Source organism: Zingiber officinale, chromosome 8A (genome assembly GCF_018446385.1).
Source record: "Zingiber officinale cultivar Zhangliang chromosome 8A, Zo_v1.1, whole genome shotgun sequence".
NCBI lineage: Eukaryota > Viridiplantae > Streptophyta > Magnoliopsida > Zingiberales > Zingiberaceae > Zingiber > Zingiber officinale.
Window position 1 is genome coordinate 104,748,180 of NC_056000.1, and position 4,542 is coordinate 104,752,721.

Consider the following 4,542-nt stretch of genomic DNA (forward strand, 5'->3'; position numbering starts at 1 on the left):
GCAATTGAAATATAATACACCATAAATAATTAACATATGTAGCAGCTTATAAGACCGCCTAAGCACATGAACAACCAAAATAACAAGAGTCCAAGAGGGATACATGAGCAATTACAAATAAGTGAGTAAATAATTAAGGTAACATCAAGAGTTCCTATGACATAAGGTATATTGACCCACATTAATCTTTTCTTGCAAATCATCCTAATTTAGCTTCAGAGGAGAAAATAGCCTATCTCCATTGCGATTTACTAAAAATTGAGAATAGGCCACTACGAGTGGATGAAAAAGGCTCCATTGCCTCCCTCTATAGTTAATTCGATCAACTAGGTCTTGTTCAAGACAAAGAACTATAAAAGCTATGAACCATGGAAAAAATCTGTACTTGCGACAAGAGCAAGGTCTAGCACTAGAGGGGTGCCCTAGGATAGAAAAAAAACTACTTGTTTTTTTCCCTCTTTTCCAACTTTTGCTTGTTTTTGTGTAACTTTAAATTGTTGTAAGATGTATCTTTAAAACAGAATTATAATTTTCTTTGTTCTAAAAAGCTAACGCTAAGGACATACCTTGTTCTTTTCTTCCTTATTTCCTTGAGTGAAACTAACTTATATGTTTAGATATCAAGCATGTTTGAAAAACGGCAATGATCTAAAATTCGCTAGCCACTAGTCGGGCGCTAGACCAATGCCTAGCGCATAGATAGGGACTAAGCACCGCTAGGCAGATTACACAGTATCAACATAAATTATATAATAAATCATATTTTATAACTCCAACACAATAACATCAAATTTAAAATGAGTTCAAAATTACACAACTTATAAAATATCACAAATTTATTCTACTTCTTCTTCTCAAAATTTTCAACAACTTATTTTTCATCAACACAAACTCAATATCATCATTGTGAAACTATTATTTTATTATTTCTAAATGATTCTAATTTCATCAATCCTACCAATTTGAAATAACCTACGTTAAAGTTTTTTTTCATTCAATTCTAATACCAGTTTTGACAAGAATGTATAGGAGCCACAACTAATTGCTATTATTTTATCAACTCTTGGAGTAATAATTCTAACGCACTATGTGAAGTCCATTCATTAAATACATCAAAAAGAGAAAGAATTACTATTCAAGTGTAGATTTATACAGATTGTAGAGTTCACTCGAAAACCACTGCATGATAGATACCCCTTTATCTACACATAAAAGTTTTATGTCTAAACATCAAAAAGTAGGGTATGAGTAAAAAGCCTAAACCAGAGTCAGATAATGAAAATCAAAGAATAAATTGTGAAGGCCAAGGAGTACCTGAATGAGATGTAATTGGACTTGTTGGCAAATGTGATTATTCATTTAGTTTCAGGTTTAGGCACAGGAAAGAGATGTTTAAGGATGTTTGCAGTCCTTTGACCAAGCTGTAGTTATTCACAATGAAGCAAAACAAGTCTGTACAAAGCTGTAGTTTGTACAAATGTTTCAAAATGTACAAACTGTGCAAGATACAAAATTTACTTCTACATACACATTCAGCAACTCAAAGAATGCAGTTGGACCAAATGGAAAGTGGCAAATGACCAATTATCAAGCTCACCACGATGTTCATGCACAAAATTAACATTTGTATATTCATGCGCTCGGCAAAACTCAATAATTTCTAAGATCACCTACAGAACAATGTATAACTGTGTCAGTTGACAACAAGAAAATATTTATAAAAGCATCCAACAAATAGATACGAATCTCTAACAATATAGATTTTTTTTTTATAAAAATGGCACTATGAAGTTTATTTTTTAAACAAGCTTCAAATCAAAAAAATGAGGGTGACCATGCTATGCAATGGATTCCCATGTTCTTAGAGTTAATAAATTTCATCCCACTAACAAAATATCAACAAGTATGGCAAAATAAATGAGTTAATTTATAAAAAACAATAACTAAATACAATGACACTTATAAGTGCATGCCTCAGTTTTATACTTACAAAAGAATTGAGGAACATACCTGACTACCACGGTTCATTCTCGCTGCGTTGGGAAACACCAATTTTAATTCCTAAATGAATAACATAATAACGCCAAACTTACGGACAGAGCTTTGATGCTTCTACGAAATAGCACCAGGTGAAATATGACTAGTATAGAAACACACTTTAACAAACTGACCAAGACGCTGACTTGGCTCACGAAATGTAGTCAACAAAATCTTTGGATCCTTTTCTGATGCGGTGGCATACTCATCGTCTATGTGTGTTTTTTGAACTACAAGGAAAAAAAGAAAAAGAAAAACGAGAGCTTTCAATTACCATAAACTTAGTGATTCTGACCAAGACTATATCAATAGACACCGGAAGCGCAGAACCTACAGTGTATTCATCCTGGAGGTCAATCTCTTGGCGGAGCACAGCCTCTTCATTCCTCAGCTCAGTAGGAATAGGCTTCCCCTCTATCATGGAACAAAATCCTTCGGATTAAAAAAAAACACGAAGGGATTATTTAAATTCTACGAGAAAGGATAAATACAGAAACCTTCGAGGGCTTCTCTGATCTTTCGCTTCTTCTCGTAGTACTCGTATTCCTTCCCTTCCAAGCTCTTTTTGTAGAGGTACTCCATCCTCAGCCTTGTGTTCCGCTTAACATCTCTCACAGTAAAGTGCAAATGAACGATGAGCCAGCGGCGGAGGAGGTGTTCGTCGGCGTAGGCAGCGGCATTAGGCGGCGAAGAACAAAAACCCTAAAACCCTAAACACCTAGCTGATTAGGTTAAATCACACTATATTTTAAACTACCGAAATGCGAAGAAAGAAAAACTACCGGAATGCGAAGAAGGGCTCCTTTTCTCACCCAAAGGGAGGAGTTGGAGGAGATGTGGTGTGGTTGGACGGAGAAGCAAGGGCGTCGTGTGTTGATCCTGATCGGGAGAGGAAGGGGCGTCGATCTAGGAAGGGTAAGAGAGAGATGAGGCTGAGAGAGATGGTCGGACGGCTAGTGACGAGGAGGAAAGTGGTGGTGGATTTGCGACGGTATACGGTGGACGTCACGATATAGGTTTAGGTTTGGAGGGAAAAGTGAAGTGTTGCAAATTTTGGCTAAGTATTGGTGGGAAAATTAAATTATTTTATTTTGGTTCATTAACATTACTTTTAACAACGGTTTTTTACTATCTGATTTCGTAGATAGAACAAGGAAGCTATCATAGACACCTGGTTTTAAAAATCACTATTAAAATCGGTGTCTATTACTAAAAAAAGGCGCTCATAGACATCGGCTAAAAAAACCGATGTCTATGAGCGAAAATCTGCACTCATAGACACCGATTTTTAAAAAAATCGGTGTAAAATACTCAAAGACACCGAAATTTACTTAAAACCACTATTGTTCCATCGATGTCTATGAGGGTTTTTCTTGTAGTGCCCCCTCTTAAATTGATTTTGTGACTCCAAGTAAATATCGCATCTTGATGAAGTCTTCAAATTTGAGTAGATTGGTAACAATATCAGCAACTTGATCTAGAGACTTTATGTATTTCACTTGCATCACTTTTCTTATAATGCACACTCTAATATAGTGACAGTGTGTATCAATGTGTTTGATTTTATCATAGAAAACTGGATTCTTTGCTAGTGTTATTGCATACGTGTTATCAACTCAAATCTTGGTTGCCTCTTCTTGTGGTAAACTTAGCTTATTCAATAAATATCTGAGACAAATAGCATGACAAACACACGAGGTCACAGCCACATACTCTGCTTCACAATTTGAAAGTGTGACAATAGGTTGTTTCTTCAACATCCAAGTGAAAATTGTATCTCCCATAAAGAACATAAATCATGTGGTGTTCTTTCTATCATCCATATCTCCACCCTAATCACTGTCACCATATCCTGCAAGTTTGAAATGGTTTGATGTTGAATAAAGCAATCCAAAATCTTTTGTACCTTTGATATAGTACAAAATTCTCTTAACGATCTTAAGGTAGGTGACAGTCGGTGCTTTCATATAGCAGCTAATAAGTCCAACAGCATAAAGGATATCAGGTCTTGTGCTCGTCAAGTATCATAAACTTTCAACCAAGCTTTTGAAAAATGTTGGATTAACTTTTTCTCCTTCATCACACTTTGATAGCTTGACTTCACATTCTACTGTGATATCTATGGGTTTACTGTTATCCATCTTGAACTTCTTTAATATCTCTCTTGCATAACTTTCTTGTGAAATGGATATTTCATCTTCCCTTTGGTTCACTTCAATTCCCATATAGTTTGCCATGAGCCCAATATCGGTCATCTCAAACTCTTTAGTCATCACTTCTTTAAATTCTCCAAACATACTTGGATTGTTTCATGTGAAGATCAAGTCATCGACATATAAGCATACAATCAAAATATCTTTATCCTTATTCTGAATGTATAATGCATGTTCATAAGAACATTTGACGAAGCCTTTCGCTTCCAAGTACTTGTCTATCTGACTATTCCATGTCCTTAGTGCTTGCTTTAGTCCGTAGAGAACCTTCTTTAATTTTAAAACTCTATAT

The 4,542-nt window shown here is 35.4% G+C and overlaps 1 pseudogene; it reads right to left on the reverse strand.

Annotated features, from left to right (window-relative positions):
• Positions 1-1,145: 1,145 nt before the first annotated feature.
• On the reverse strand, positions 1,146-4,310 carry LOC122011094 (annotated as a pseudogene).
• Between the last annotated feature and the right edge of the window lie 232 nt (positions 4,311-4,542).